The 17,810-nt window shown below is 36.7% G+C and overlaps 1 pseudogene; it reads right to left on the bottom strand.

Moving 5' to 3' along the window:
• Positions 1–8,481: 8,481 nt before the first annotated feature.
• LOC122687603 lies at positions 8,482–9,574 on the bottom strand (annotated as a pseudogene).
• Between the last annotated feature and the right edge of the window lie 8,236 nt (positions 9,575–17,810).

Raw genomic sequence — 17,810 nt, 5'->3', positions numbered from 1 at the left:
ATTGGATCATAATAGTTGACTTTCTGCTTGTGACTTTCACTTTATTTTTAGAAACACTCTTTTTATTGTTACCCACTTTAAATTAAGCATAAAAATGTTGTTGGAAATATTAAGTTCCTTGCCTGTAATGTATGTTTGTGAGATAATGAACCATATTTTCCCACTGTGTAAACTGTACCACGGAGACTAAGAAACACTTTTAGAAGTTGGGAGAAATCTTTTGGGTCACTGGGATACCACTTAGGAAACTAGCACTCATTATACTGAATGATACCCTAGTGGCTTGGAAAGGTTAACAGAGCTTTCAAGAAATTATGACTCCTTGAGAACAAATTGTTCAACCATAATCATGTTATTTGCAGTGCATCTGGCTAGATGTTTATAAATAAAGATCTTCATGTGGTGTCATAAATTGTAGAGTATTTTTGCATATATGACAATAAGCTAATTCAGTTTTAAAGATGACTATAGCATTATATATTTATATGAATAAAGCAAATATAGATTCTCTCTTTCCTTTCAAAGGTAAATATTTCAATATATTCTACAAAATATCACAAATATTAGGTTCATTGGACTCCAGTTTTGCACCTCACTCATAGGCACAGATAATTATTGGTGATTTATGTATACAGAATGACAGTATTTACTTGTGACTGCTATGTGAAGGCATTAGGATGTGATTCATACACATTATTTCCATTGTTACAAAAATATTTGGTGCATGTCAAATAGTATGTGTTATGGGATATAATATGCATAGCTTTTATTTTGATTTTACTATGTTCCAAGCACTTTATGTGATTTATCTTACTAGTTCCTCTTAATCATTATTATAAATATGATAGATAATACATTATTATGCTGAAACATTTAAGGACATATTAAAAAGATAAAAAGAAAAGTAAATAAATAAAATTAAAAAGATGGTCTTTAGAGAATAAGCAAGTCAAACGTGTAGGTCCATCTTAAAGTTTGTTTGGATTTTTCTGCACTGTACCACAGCAGGCTTCCCTGTGGCTCAGACAGTAAAGAAAAGTGAAGTCGCTCAGTCATGTCCAACTCTTTGTGACCCCATGGACAGTAGCCTAGCAGGCTCCTCCGTCCATGGGATTTTCCAGGCAAGAGTACTGGAGTGGGGTGCCATTTCCTTCTGCAGGGGATCTTTCCGACCCGTGTGTTAGACTAAGCACTCACTGAATATTACTACTCTGACATTTGTCCCGGTGATGACATTCCTTTCTAAAACTTAGGGCTAACTTGAGACTTTCTATGCAAGTTAAGGAAAAACACATAACTGGTTACACAGTAAAGTGAATGCCAATTTTAACCTCATCTTTTACTCAGTGACATGATCATTATACTAAAAGTCCTTTTAATCTACTTAACATTTTATTCCTAAATTTCTCTTTGAACCTCTCTTGGAAGAACCCTAACATCTTTATGTAAGAATAACAGATTTGAACCACTTGAAACAAGAGTAGAGACTTCTTTAAAGGGGATCTGTTTGTTCTGGAATACCATGAAAGAAGGCAGCTAATTCAGCAGATTACTAGCTTCAAAGCAGTTCATTTGACCATCTTGGAAGCCTAAACACTTCATGGTCAGCATACAAATGTGAATTTAACTAGTTTGACAAGTGCATTATAAAAGCTGTATGAAAGAGAAAAGAGTACAGTGAGGGGCTGGGGAATGAGTGAAATCTTCGTTTTGGTGGGAGTCTAGTTTATGATTGCTAACTTGTTATTTCAACAGCCAGAGTTCATGCATTCTGCTGTCCAGTCTGGATTAAGCTGTTACTCTTGGTTGGATTCTTTTCTTCTCCTCTGAAACATGACTTCATTTTCCTTTTTCTTAAATGTCTACAAGTATTTCAAATGACATTCTAAAACCCAGAGGACTAAACAGGGCATTCTTCAGGAATAGCCTTGTTGGAACTAAAACTTGTAAAAGCAAAAACTAAACTCCTATAAGAAATTAAGTATCAAAGTTTTCATCAGAGAATTACTTATCATATGTGTCATCATCAGCTCTTGATTATACATGTTAGTGGAGGGGACCAGTGACCCAGATAACCAAAAAATCATTTATTTGATTTTGGAATGTGGTTTTTTTTTTTTTTTTCTGTCTTTATTTTATTTTACTTAATTTTTGATCTTGGGTATATCTGGAGTTCTCAGGATTAGAAATGGAAGCAAATGAGGAAGTCACACTGTTTGACTCAAGGGACCAGGAAAAACAACCCAGATTCTCGACATTGAACTTGTCTCCAGCTTTCCTTTCAGTTCCACTAGAAGTTAAGACCTCTTTGCCAGACTGCCAACTTTCCCTTTTTCAGCCTGCAATGTTTATGGCTTATATCTTTCATTAAATGAAGGAGAAAATGCTGTTTGGAAGTGGAAAATCTTCCCTTTCCAGTGCCAGTAGGAAGACCATGAAATAAGGATGAAATAAGGAAATGAAATAAGTATGAAATAAGGAAAGAAAAAAAAAAAAAAGAAAGGTACTGAATGATCTTAAATGGCTTACTGAATTCTGAACCCTCACTTTTCTTCCTGCACAAGCTGATTCTAACGAAAGTGAAATATGATCCAGGGACAAAGCCCTTAGCCTAGTCTTTAGTACATATTTAATTCTGTATAAACAACAGCTCCATTTTATTGGTTTGAGGTTGAAAGAAGCTTTACTTCTGCCAAATCATATGGTGAATTATCAATCTATAAGAGAAGAATTAAATATAATCCTACAAGAAAAATGCAAACATCATTGCAGAATAAATGAAAGGCACCGTTGCTCCACTACCCAAGGGAAACATTTGAAAATGATGCATTTTAAAAGTGCAGGATGTCAAAAGGTCACAAGGGAGGAAGACATTGTAATGCAGGTGAAAACCACAACCAGAAAGCTTCTCCTTTTTCAAACAAAAAGGCCTCTCAGCTGCTTGTAGTTATTTCCTTTTATTATCCTAAATGTAACAAACTTGTTTCATTTTAATGACTTGCTAAAGCAAGCAATACCCTGTGTCACTTTTGTTAGGTGATCATTTCATTATATTGCTGGATTACTTATTAATGGTTTGTTTATTAACTCCCTGATACAAACATCTGTATTATCTGAAGGCAGTACCTCTCCTTAAGTCATGCCAGAATTTGTTCACAATAGCGATAAAAGATGCAGAGTTTTTAAAATAGCTGTGAACACTAACTATAAATTGGAAGGTGTCATGCAGTAATTCTTCAAATGCATTTTCTGCTTTTGAAAGAGAATGTAGCATTTCATAATCTAATTATGTCCTGGCAGTAACTTGTGTTGATCTTAGACAGTGGTATTTTTTGATGATTTTATTGTTTCACCTCAGTAATTCTCAGGTTAGTCCGGATTTGTTAGGCTTCTAGGATATTAATTCCACGTCATTAAAACTATACAACATCTGTAATATTCATTTGTAGATTCATGCCAAAAGGTTAGCCTCCCAAATATCAAATTGAAATGATCATTCATTAGCAATGCAGTTTCAATGTGTATTATCTCTGTATCCAACTTCAAAATCAACCTGAATTATTCCAAATGAAAGTATTAGCTTCTTACAAAACAGTCCCAGTGGTTCTCAAAATTTACAGTACATAACACTCCCGGAGAGCTTTTTCTAAAATGCAGATCCCTGGGCTCAACCATCAGACTATATTAATATGTACTTTCAGGGGTGGAGATTAAAGCTCCCTGTTTTTTAACCAACACCATAGGCAATTCTCATTAGAATGGTTTGCAACACATTTTTCCAATCACCAACTTATACTGATACATCGATCACTTGTGAAAAGGAACTTAGTTGCCATACCTATAACACAAAACTGTTTTTCAACTTGCTGTTTATTAATCCTAGGGGTAAGTCCTACACTGAAATGAATTTAGGCAACCCGCTCCGGTATTCTCGCCTGGAGAATCCCATGGACAGATGAGGCTGACGGGCTACAGTTCATGGAGTCACAAAGGGTTGGATGTGACTGAGTGACTGACACTTTCACACTGTGCTACAGAGAAGTGGGTAATTCAGTTTTTTGGAGAACTGGGTAGTCGCCAGGAATTTTCTGACCCTTTGGAAATTCACAAAACCAAAGTCAGCTACAGTGTAAACCCACTATAACTACATTTGCTGGAATGAAGTTTTTAAAATTATCTTTATTTAAATGCAAATGTGCCCCACAAGCAGAGCAAGCTCCAAACTTTTTTCACTGGTCCGTGATTGTTAAAATAGATCCTATACAGATAAAACATTTATTCTTTCTAAATGCCATATATATGTGCTAGTATACTATATTGGTGTTTATCTTTCTGGCTTACTTCACTCTGTATAATGGGCTCCAGTCTCATCCAATTCAGAACTGATTCAAATATATTCTTTTTAATGGCTGAGTAATATTCCATTGTGTATATGTACCAGTGGGATGGGATGGGGAGGGAGGTGGGAGGGGGGTTCAGGATGGGGAACACATGTAAATCCATGGCTGATTCATGTCAATGTAGGGCAAAAACCACTACAATATTGTAAAGTAATTAGCCTCCAACTAATTAAAAAAAAAAACTTCATTGCTTTACTTCAGCCAGTTTAAAATTGATGCTTAGATTTCCAACAGTGTTCTTACTTACTTTAGTCCAGGGACACTACCCTCTCTCTCTTGGATTATAAAAACAACCTACTAGCTGATCTCAGTGACAACTCCTTTGCTTCATCTTGCATCGTGTTCTATATTCCAGTTAAATAGGCCATTTAAGAAAGCAAAGTAAACATTGTATTATGTTTTAAAGCACTAACGGGTCAGTTTGTGGTGTCTGAAGCAGGGTCAAATTCTCAATTCCTTTGTTCTAAGATACTTCATTATTTGAAACTATGATCCTCTGCCCAAGCTACCAATCAACTGTGAGGGTGGAATAAAACATTTTAAGACATATAGACTCTCACAAGAGTAACTTTGAGACAGTTTCCTTAGGAGATTATTGGATGATGTGTATGCCCAAGGTGATATATAGGTTAAGTATTAAGTAAAGCATGCATTTGGAAATGATTTTTAGAGGAAAATACATAATGGACTATTTTGTTGTGTATGTGTATTTAACAGAAATAATATAAACTATTAGTCTAATATAAAATGTGTTGTACACATAATAGAGAAATTGTATTAATACAACATAGGCCATTCTCTCTGTATATTAAATAGACAATTTATAATGTGTATTGCTGCTGTGCTGTTGTGTTAGTCACCCAGTTGTGTCTGACTCTGTGCGACCCCATAGACTGAAGCCCACCAGGCTCCTCTGTCCATGGGATTCTTCAGGCAGGAATACTGGAATGGGTTGCCATGGCCTCCTCCAGGGGATCTTCCTGACCCAGGCGTTGAACCCAGGTCTCCTGCATTGCAAGCAAATTCTTTACCATCTGAGCCACCCAGGAAGTCAAACGTATACTAAATAAATATTAAAATGCCATGACAAAAAAATAAATAAATAAGTAAACAAAGAAACAGAGATAAATTTAAATAAACAGAATAAAGAGATAAACGGAGTTCCCAGGACAGGGCAATTAGGATGACAATTGTATATAGGATATGTGAAATAATCCATTAGAACTGAAGTGGCTTATATGACTTGGGAGATGTTTTATTAGGGAGATAAATTTTATACATTATTTTCAGATGGTGACTGTAGCCATGAAATTAAAAGATGCTTGCTCCTTGGAAGAAAATCTATGGGAAATCTAGACAGAATATTAAAAAACAGATACATTACTTTGCTGACAAAGGTCCATCTAGTCAAAGCTATGGTTTTTCCAGTAGTAATGTATGGATGTGAGAGTTGGACCATAAAGAAAGCTGAGCACGAAAGAATTGATACGTTGAGCTGTGGTGTTGGAGAAGACTCTTGAGAGCCCCTTGGACTGCAAGGAGATCAAACCCATCAATCCTAAAGGAAATCAGTTCTGAATATTCATTGGAAGGACTGATGCTGAAGCTGAAGCTCTAATTCTTTGGCCACTTGACATGAAGAACTGACTCTGGAAAACACTCAGATGTTGGGAAAGATCGAAGGCAGGGGGAGAAGGGGACAACAGAGGATAAGATGGTTGGATGGCATTACCAACTTGATGGATATGAGTTTAGACAAGCTCTGGGAGTTGGTGGTGGACAGGAAAGCTTGACATTCTGCAGTCCCTGGGGTCACAAAGAGTTGAATATGACTGAGCAAATGACCTGAACTGATGTATCTCAACACAGCAGAGGAGTGTGAGGTAGTCAGTGAGTTTAGAATAGAAATTACGATAGAGACATAAAATTAAGCAAATGAAGCAAGATAATTATTAGTACCAAGAAAATAAGCATTTTTCATGGAAATAAATAACCATGTTTTGCTGTGTGGTTGCATTTTTGAATAGCATTTACATACTCATAACATAAATCTTGAATATTTATCTAACCAACATTTTCATAAAATGTTCTTGGAAAGATGGATTGAGAAGAAGAATGTGTTGTATCATAAATGAGAGATAAATCATCATGAGCACCAGGAGGCAAAGTTTAGTTTTTCCATTATGATGTCTCAATTCAGTATTTCAATCTGAGAAACAATGATGGAATTATATAAACATGGCAATATTCCTTACCTAATACTAAGTTAGAGTGTAATGGGAAAAACATGAAATGCTGGTAACTAGAAAATACATCTCTCCTATAGTTTAAACTTTCAAAACAAAGTAAATGTAGTTATTTGTCCTCAGTTCTCTTCTTTATTTCAAGCGCACCAGATTTTCTACCAACCTGTTAATGGAGTTATCCAGACTAAATGTTTCTCATTTCTCAATTACTTTATGATTATTTGTCAGGATACTTTCATTATAATTTTATTGGTAAGATGCTTAACTAAGAGTGTAATAAATATAGGGTAGTTTTAATGTGGGCTTGGTCTTTGCTTGTTCTGAGTCCAATTGGTATCTTGGCTGTTCTCATACTGAACTCAGAGCAATGTAAGCTATTCCAGTAGTTTGAAAAACAAAATTATACCCCAATGGTTTGAAATGTTAAATAAAACAAAAAAACAAACTATGTTTCTGATCTTTCTCACAGATCTTTGCTTTCTGATTGGAAGTGCTGATGGTATTCACCTCAATGAAAGTCAGGTTTTAGCTCTAAGTTCATTTCTATACTCATCTTCCAACTCTTGTACCCCTGTTCCTTCCACTAACAGAGATAAGCATGAGCACCAAATTTTTCCATTTGCAAAATGAGGGGAATAGAAAAGTGAAGGTCACTCAGTGGTCTGACTCTTTGCAACCCCATGAACTATACAGTCCATGGAATTCTCCAAGCCAGAACACTGAAGAGTGTAGCTGTTCCCTTCTCCAGGGGACCTTCCCAACCCAGGGAACTGTTACATAATTTAGAATGCTATTTTTAGCACCAACATATGCTATTCTAAAATTAGTAATTAATAAGCTAGATCATATATCTGCTCTTTTATAAAGAAAGTATGCAATTTCAAAATATATTTGAGAAGTTGTATAAAATTATGCATGTGTACATGCTCAGTCATGTCTGACTGTGCCTTCCAGGCTCCTTTGTCCATGGAATTTTCCAGCTAAGAATACTTGGATGGGTTGCCATTTCCTCCTCCAGGGGTTCTTCCAGACCCAGGAATCAAACCGACATCTCCTGAGTCTCTTGCATTGGCAGGTAGATTCTTTGGATTTTACAAACACACAAGGGTTTTGTTAACTCCATCAACATAGAATATAGTAAATCATGTAGGTATAAATTTAGACATTAAAAAGTTTAAAATGAAAAGACAAGTAAAGAGCTTATTGATTTCCTGCATGTTATTTTAGCATTGTCATATGCACAGTTATAACTAAAATAGGTTTACATTAAAGACATGATTCTTTATTAAAAGTTTAAAATTTATATAAAATATATTTATATTTTAAATTTATAAAATTAAAAAAAATTTTAAAGAATTAATTTTAAAAAGTATACTCAATGTGAAATTTTAATTGGAAAAGCAAATCTCCCATTTAGAAAATATATTTGAAGGTATATTTGTTAACTAAAATTTTATATCTCATATGTTGGATGATAAGCTTTTGAATACCAAAGCACCTTATCAAGTATTTTCTGACTTGATTTTTTCTTTCTTATTTTTTTTTAGTCTTTTTCTTTTTCTTGGGATGCTTTGTAGATGTCATGCATGTTTAAAAGTTACACCATTAAATAATTATATCACAGTCAGAACCAACAAAGAGCTGGCAGAAACATACAGCCAAGTCTAGACATGGACAGAAGTATCTGGAAGGACAGGAGATGGACAGGTACTGTCCAGCTGTAGATAAGATCAGAGTGGAGCTAAGGCTAATGTTGGCAGGGAAGGGGCTGGGGAAAAATTTCAGCAATGCAGGAATACAACCCCAGGGGCCTGGCCTAGTGCACCAGCAAGTGCTCACATGTTGTGAGTCTTCCTTGTGAGTTGGGGCTCCTTGCCCACCAGTTTGGACATGAGGTTCTTCTTGTAGACCGTGATGTCTCCAGGCCACTTGGTGATTGTCTACTTCTCACAGACCTGCAATTCTTGTGCAACTTGTTGAAGGAGTTTGAAACCATGACTGAGCAGCATCACACAACCCTCAGAATCACTGATGCCATCTTCTAGGGCACTCCTGGTCTCAATATCCAGGTTCATCCAAGAAGAGCATGTGGGGGTTCTGCCAGGCAAGATACCCTTAAGACTTCTGCCATCAGAGAGGTTCTGGATTGGGATGACCTGCTGTTTCCCAATGAGACCAGTTGCACAATCATCTTCTTCCTTCCTTCCTTCACCTTGCTCTCTGTGTAGCATTCATCAGACACTCCAAAGGCAAAAGATCTAAGTCTGCCTGCTCTTGTAAATGCTGATGGTAATGTACTCTCTTGACGTGAGAGTGCTTTCAGGTCATTCTGTCTGCAATTAGTAGCTCTCCAGTGATCAGTTTCAGAAGAGTTGACGTCTCTGTTCCATTGGGCCCCACCAAAGTCATTCATGTGTCAAGACTGACATGTAATTTTAAATTGTTGTAGATGCAAGTCCTGTATTTTGGTTATTTGAAGTGACATTTTGCACCATGATAATGAGTGGTGAGATCATTCCACTTGGTGAGAAATAAAATGACAGTGTCTTATCACTCACAGCTCTCTCTGTCAGTCTTGATGTCATCATTTTCTGTAGTGTCTTCTCCTTGCTGTGGCTCTGCTGGATCAGTTTGGCATCTCCATGACTTAACCTAACAGTGTAGTTCTTCATGTATGCAATCTGATTATGCTCCCTGTGAAACCTCTTCATCTGATTCTCTTTCACCTCCGGTTATGTCCTCACATACTGATCACAATTACCTGACAAGTTCTTGTTGCAAATGTTCATGACACTGATACAGACATCATTCAGAAAGTCCTGGGAATGGGAGATGTGGACCTAGATGTGCTTAAAACCCTTTAGTTCTTCTTAAACACACACAGTCATCGAGGTCCAGGTAGTTGGTGGGCTCATCCAGGAGCAGCATGAAGCACTGAAAAATTAAGAAGGAATTTGACTATAAAGAGCTTTTGTTTTGTTTTGTTTTTTGCATGTATTCATATTTGCCAACCCCCCGATCCAGTGTAGTACAACACAGTCAGAAGGAAACCTCCCAGTTACTGGCTCCTGGAAAAAGTGGAAACTATATCTGATATTTTGAATGTTTCTTGTGTCTGCACAAAGGACTGGTTGTTGTCTGTATCACTGGAGTTGGACTTCTTGAGGAACTAGTGATGTAATTTGGATTAGAGGTTAAAGACCTGTAACATGGGGCATTAGAGCAGCAGGGAGTATGAACTGCTACAAGGAGGCGATGGAGGGAGCAACAGATGTTAGGCATAGTAACTCAATAGAAATGGAAGCCAAGTGCTACTGAGGGTGAGCATTTTGTTGTTCAGCGGCTAAGTCATGATCAACTCTTTGTAATCCCATGGACTGCAGCATGCCAGGCTCCTCTTTCCTTCACTATCCCCCTGAGTTTACTCAAACTCATATCCATTGAGTCAGTGGTGCCATTCAACTGTCTCATCCTCTATTGCCCAGTTCTTCTCCATCCCTCAATCTTTCCCGGAACCATGGTCTTTTCCAATAAGTTAGCTCTTTGCATCAAGTGGCCAAAGCATTGGAGCTTCAGCTTCAGCATCAGTCCTTCCAATGAATACTCAGAACTGGTTTCCCTTAGGATGGACTGGTTGGATCTCCTTGCAGTCCAAGAGACTGTCAAGAGTCTTCTCCAACACCACAGTTCAAAAGCATCAGTTTTTCAGCACTCAGCTTTCTTTTTTTCTTTTCTTTTCTTTTTTTTTTCACGTTATCTCCCTTTTATTTTTTTTATTTTTTTTCCATTTATTTTTATTAGTTGGAGGCTAATTACTTTACAATATTGTAGTGGTTTTTGTCATACATTGACATGAATCAGTCATGGATTTACATGTATTCCCCATCCGGATCCCCACTCCCACCTCCCTCTCCACCCGATTCCCTCTTACACTGTTGGTGGGAATGTAAACTAGTACAGCCGCTATGGAGAACAGTGTGGAGATTTCTTAAAAAAACTGGAATTAGAACTTCCATATGACCCAGCAATCCCACTTCTGGGCATACACACTGAGGAAACCAGATCTGAAAGAGACACATTCATCGCAGCACTGTTTATAATAGCCAGGACATGGAAGCAACCTAGATGCCCATCAGCAGACGAATGGATAAGGAAGCTGTGGTACATATACACCATGGAATATTACTTGGCCATTAAAAATAATTCATTTGAAGCAGTTCTAATGAGATGGATGAAAATGGAGACCATTATACAGAGTGAAGTAAGCCAGAAAGATAAAGACCAATACAGTACACTAACGCATATATATGGAGTTTAGAAAGATGGTAACGATAACCCTATATGCACTCAGCTTTCTTCACAGTCCGACTCTCACATCCATACATGACCACTGGAAAAACCATAGCCTTGACTAGACGGACATTTGTTGGCAAAATAATGTCTCTGCTTTTTAATATGCTCTCTACGTTGGTCATAACTTTCCTTCCAAGGAGTAAGCATCTTTTAATTTCATGGCTGCAATCACCATCTGCAGTGATTTTGGATCCCTCCAAAATAAAGTCAGCCACTGTTCCCACTGTTTTCCCATCTATTTGCCATGAATTTATGGGACCAGATGCCATGTTCTTAATTTTCTGAATGTTGAGCTTTAAGCCAACATTTCCACTCTCCTCTTTCACTTTCATCAAGAGGCTGTTTAGTTCTTCTTCCCTTTCTGAGACAAGGGTGGTGTCATCTGCATATCTGAGGTTATTGATATTTCTCTCAGCAAACTTGATTCCAGCTTGTGCTTCTTCCAGCCCATCATTTCTCATGATGTACTCTGCATATATGTTAAATAAGCAGGGTGACAATATACAGCCTTGACATACTCCTTTTCCTATTTGGAACCAATCTGTTGTTCCATGTCCAGTTCTAACTGTTGCTTCCTGACCTGCATACATGTTTCTCAAGAGGCAGGTCAGATCATCTGGTATTCCCATCTCCTTCAGAATTTTCCAGAGTTTATTGTGATCCACACAGTCAAAGGCTTTAGCATAGTCAATAAAGCAGTAATAGATGTTTTTCTGGAACTCTTTTGCTTTTACGATGATCCAGCAGATGTTGGCAACTTGATCTCTGGTTCCTCTGCCTTTTCTAAAACCAGCTTGAACATCTGGAAGCTCATGGTTCACGTATTGCTGAAGCCTGCCTTGGGGAATTTTGAACATTACTTTGCTAGCGTGTGAGATGAGCACAATTGTGTGGTAGTTTGAGCATTCTTTGGCATTTCCTTTCTTTGGGATTGGAGTGAAAACTGACCTTTTCCGGTCCTGTGGCCACTGCTGAATTTTCCAAATTTGCTGACATATTTAGTGCAGCACTTTCACATTATCAACTCAGAGGAGCAAAAAAACAATGAAAAATTGGTGAAGGAATATTCAAATAACTAAAATAAGAAATTAAAGATAAGAAATTACAGCCAAAGACATAGCAATAAAAAGTTGTATAACATGATACTATGAACAACTATTTGGCAACAAAGTAGAAAAACTGAATGGATATATTTCTAAAAATGCACAATCTACCAAGACTCAATTATGAAGAAATAGAATATCTGAGTAGACCTGTAACTTGTAAAGATGTTGAACCAGTAATCAAAAACCATCGAACAGAGAAAAGCCCAGGACCAAGTGCTTTATTGGTGAATTCTATCAATTATAGAAATATAACAATTATTTTCAAACTCTTTGAAAAAGTTGAAGAGGAGTAAACATTTTCAGTCTTATTCTATAAGGCCAGCATTACCATGACACCAAAGCCAGACAAGGATATCATACAAAAATAAAACTATAAATCAACAAGCCCTAATTAATATTAACATAAAAACTCAAGAAAATATTGGCAGACTGAATTCAACAGAGCATTTAAAAGATTTTGTACTATGAGTAAGTGGGATTTTTTTCCCCTAAAATGTAAGGATTTTTCAACATATGAAAATCGGTGAATGCACTGCTCCACACAAATAGGGTGAGGACAAAAATTATGTGGTCACCTCAATTGATATGGAAATACAGAAAAAAAAATTTGACAAAATTCTACATCCTTTCATGATAAAAACACCTAACAGCCAAGCATACGATGAAACTTCCTCAACATAGTAAACACTGTATGTGAAGGGACAACAACTAACATTATACTCAGTAGTTAAAAATGAAAAATTTTCTTCTCAGATCAAGAAAGAACAAGACAGAAATGCCAACTCTGATCACTTCTACTCAACTTAGTACTGGAAGACCTAGCTAGAGAAAATAGGTAAGAAAAATAAATTAAATAAATTAAAAAAAAAACCTTAAATTAAGAAAAAAGAAGTAAATTATCTCTTTTCTAAGATAATGTAATCTTTCTGTAGAAAACCCTAAAGATTAAAAAAAAAATTCTTAGAACTAATAAACAAGTTCAGCAAAAATGAAAATTAATCATAAAAATCAGTTTCTTTTTACACACTAAAAATGAGCAATCCAAAAAAAAAATTAAGAAAAAAAATAATTTTCAGTAGCATCAAAAAGAATAAGATAATCCTTACATAGATGGTCAGATAATCATTGACTAGTCCTCTCAATAGGGAATGATAATTTCTTCCAACAAATGGTGATGGGAGAATTGCATATTTACAGGTGAAAGAATGAAGTTGGACTCAAAATCACCTATAAACTAATTCAAACGGGACTGAAGACCTGAACATGAGACCTTAAATTATATAATTATAAGAAGGAAACATAAGCAAAAAATTTCACATCACTGAATTTGGCAATGATTTCATGGAAATGATACCGAAAGCATAAACAGCAAAAGCAAAAATAGAGAAATGGAATTTTTGTGCATATCAAAGGAGAGGATCAACAGAGTGACAAAGCATCCATCAGAATGGGGAAAAGATGTAAGTTATAGATCTGATAAAGTTTTAATATCCAGAATATATAATGAATGCCTATAATTCAACAAAAGCAAAAATAAATCAAATAAAAAATGAGCAAAGGACTTGAATAAACAATTCTCCAAAAATGATCTACAAGTGGCCAAGAAGCATGTAATCAGATACTCAACAACACTCATAAAAACCACAAGTAGATATCACCTCATATTACTGACACTGTTTACTATAAATATACACATAGATACAGAAAATAGAATGGTGTTTCCCAGGTGGTTGGGGGAGAGAAAAAAGAAAAGTTGTTATTTAGTGGGTACAGAGTTTCATTTTTGCTGGATGAAAAGTTCTAGAAACCTGTTGCACAGCAATGTGAAAATACTTCACTACTTAAAATGGTTAAGTTAGGAAAGACAGTCTAATACATGTGCTGCACTGAACGGAAAGGTGGGCAAGGAAGATGGAGTAAGGACCACCAAAATTCTTTTATAAGAGTAACAAAAACACTACAAATTTATCAAAACTCAACTCCGGAATTCTGAAAATTAACTAGAGGCTTAGAACAACCTGGGCAGTATTTATTCAAGAAAAATGGCTGGATTGGTGATCTGTGTGGCATTTTATCTAGCCACTTGAGGCAAAGAGCCAACTCATTGGAAAAGACCCTGATATTGAGAAATAATGATGACAAAAGGAGAAGGGGGTGGCAGAGGAAAAAAATTTTAGAAAACATCACCGACTTGACATAAATTTGAGCAACCAATGGAGGACAGAGGAGCCTGACATGCTGCAGTCCATGGAGTCACAAAGAGTCAGACAGGACTTAGCAACTAAACAACAACAGTGACACTTTAACTTGCCTTATTCCCAACTCTCTCTACTCAACTCTGCAGAAACTATAAAAATCAACAGTCCCACAACTGCAGTGTAAACCAACACCCTAGCAGCCACTGGAAGGTACAAAACAGCATTAGTAAGCCTCTAAAGAAAAATTCTTAGAGAACTGTAATTATTTGACATCTCTGACAATTCCCCCAGAAATCCTCAGTGCAAGGCTTATATGTATATGACTTGATACAGAACTTTCTCTGTGTGAGCAATCTTTTCCTGAGGACGTTTGTTAAAAATAAACAGTGAAACTATTTTTTTTCCCTGAAAAAGGAAAGTATGAGAACAATGTTTCATTAAATAAAGAGTTGGAAATTTTATTTAAACAAAGAAAAAGGAACCTCTGGACTTAGAAAATAAAACAAATGTAAAATTCATGACAGCAGTTCAACAGGAAATATTAGCTGACAGTAGGAATTATTTGTGAACTTAAAGATGAGTTGATATTAGAGCTTCCCAGGTGGCACAGTGGTCAAGAACCTGCCTGCCAATGCAGGAGACCCTAAGAAGAACTCAAGACTCTATGATTAGAGACTGATACAGTTTTAAAATTAGAAAATATTTGAGTCTTGCTTTTATCAAAAGAAAAATGATTGAGAGCTTCAGAGACATCTCTAGACATTTCTCTCTGGCCCTTAAATGTATGCCTCTATATCTCAGAGTTAGCAATTGTGAATCAAATTCTTTTCTCAACTGGAATAGATGTGAGGTTCCTATCTATAGCATTTTTTCATCTTCTTCTACTACATCTGACTCACCTTAGCCCAAAAAATTCTCTATTTCTAAGGGCTTATGTGATCACATTGGACCCACCTGTCTAATCTAATTTTTCCACTGAAGGCCCATAACCTTAATTACACCAGAAAAATTCTGTTTTCCACATAACATATTTAAAGATTCTAGATATTAGGATACAGACATGTTTGGGAGGGCTCATTTCTTACTATATGTAACTATCCATACTCCTTCATCCATCACCTGTAACCCCATGCTGTGAGTTCCAAACAATTAATTGGGTATCTGGACCTCACCCCATCCTGTGCCATGCTCTGTAGAATCAGACAGCAGCACTCTGACTGCCCCACTTGGCAGTGTTGTTGGAGTCTTATCAAGGAGTTGATCTTGTTTTCTCTGTCCATGAAATAGGTAGTGTTCTAATTCTTCTACTAGGTAGTGTTGATGTGAGGGAAAAGCTTATGTTCTGTCTTCAATCTTAAGGAAGTTGCTGGTACTCCAATTTCCCAACCAAGGTAGTATCCATGAGGTCTGCTGCCACGCTGTGTCTCAACTCCCCCCCTGCAGCAAGGAAATTTAATAAAGGCAGTGCTGAGATGAGCTAGTGACCATTCATACTTACACCATCATCACCTAATGTCAAAGAGACTGGTCAAGGCAATGAGAGTCCAAACTAATCAGAATTCTACTTTTCACACGTACCTGGGGTCAGTGTGGCCCAGTAGAATAGATAAATCTCAACATCTATGAAGTAGCAATGATACTCAGTGAGGCCTTGTGAGTTGGGACTCCTGGGCACTTCAGTGCCTTCCATTACAGAGTAGCAAAGCCCAGTGGCAGGCCCACCATCCACCTGCAGTGAAGGAGACAGACTAAGGTGTTTGCACAGTAGGACTTGCTTGCACTTGTTTCCCTAGCCCTCTATGTCAGCAGAAAACATGAGGTACTAAGCTAGAACTCTACTATGCACATTAAGGTAGTATCTGTCTGTCATCCAATTCTCTTTTCTCTTAACTCTGTGAGGCCAGTGGAGAGATACTCACACTCTCCAAGTTGGAGGAGGAAGATGGTGTGGGTCAGTGACCCACATTTTCCAGGATGGTGTCAGTGGAGCCCAATGGGAAGTTGAACATAAACACCTAGGCAGCTATAGTGGTATGCCTCAACAGGGGTACAGCCAGCTTTAAAAATAGATTCCACAATTTTTAAATGGAATTTATATTCCCAGAATACAAATAAAAAATTACTCTTCATACCAAAAATGAAGAAAATCATATATTGAATGAGATAAAAATCATAAACAGAAACTAACAAGGAGATGAATTTGATGTTGGAATTATATATCAGTTATAAAAAAAATTCAACATGCAATTAAAAATTCTCTTCAAGCAAATGAAAAAAAAAAAAAAAAACAAACTCAATAAAGAAATATACGTTAAAAGTGCCAAATAGAAATTATAAAACTGAAGAGTACCAGAAAAACAAAGTTGCTTGATGAAGTCAATAGGAGGATTGAGATGACAAAGGATAGAAGTAATAAATTTGAGGACAGTTTAATAGAGTTTACCTAATCTGAACAATCCCCAGGGACAGAGGAAGCTGGTGGGCTACAGTCCATTGGGTCTCAAAGAGTTAGACATGACTGATTGACTAAGAACAATCTGAACAATAGAGGAAAAATCTGACTGAAATAACAGTTTGAGGGAACAGTGGGACAAAAGCAGAATAGCTCATTTTTTATATCATGGAAACTGAGAGGAAGAGGAGAAAGTAAAATTTAAAAAATAGTCAAAGACATCAATTTGATGAAAGCTATAAAACTATACTATCAAAAGACTGAGCAAAATAGGAGACCTAAACAAATCCACACCAAAATACATAATAATTAGAATTTTGAAACTTAAGTCAAAAACTATGGAAATAACCTAAAGTCACATGACACTCTGTTTTAAAGGGAACAACCATATTGAATAACAATAGATTTCTTATATGAAAACATGGAAGTCTGAAGAAAATGGCACAGCATTTTTCAAGTTTTAGAAGAAAAGTATTGCCAACTGCAAAGTCTATATCTATCTAAAATATCTTCAGGAATCAAAAGCATATAAAGACATTCTCAGACAAAGAAAAACCAAGAGAATATGCTGCTAGTAAGTGAAGTTGCTCAGTCGTGTCTGGCCCTTTGTGACCCCATGGACTGTAGCCCACCAGGGTCCTCCATCCATGGAGGTTTCTAGGCAAGAGTACTGGAGTGGGTTGCTATTTCCTTCTCTAGGGGATCTTTCCAACACGGGGATCAAATCCAGGTCTCCCGCATTGCGGGCAGACCCCTGAGCCACAATCTTAAAAAATAGTTAAAGGAAGTTCTCAAAATGATATATAGGAAAGGCCTTGAAACTTCAGAAAGAATTAAAAGGGACTTCTGGTCTGGACAATATGGTGTAGGCCAGTTTCTTCCACCTCTCTCTCACTCTTTAAACTATATAATACTCTTAAATAATGTGGGAGACAAGCAAAGAAGGATGCTGACAGGTGGTAAGAGGAAGGAAGACTGGTGTGAGAATATACTACTGGAGGAGAATCAAAGTGGGAGAATATCTGAAGTTCCATATACCCTCCATTTCGGCATTT

This window comes from Cervus elaphus, chromosome 31 (genome assembly GCF_910594005.1).
Source record: "Cervus elaphus chromosome 31, mCerEla1.1, whole genome shotgun sequence".
In the NCBI taxonomy this organism is placed as follows: Eukaryota; Metazoa; Chordata; class Mammalia; order Artiodactyla; family Cervidae; genus Cervus; species Cervus elaphus.
This window is presented reverse-complemented; position numbering and strand designations above follow the sequence as displayed.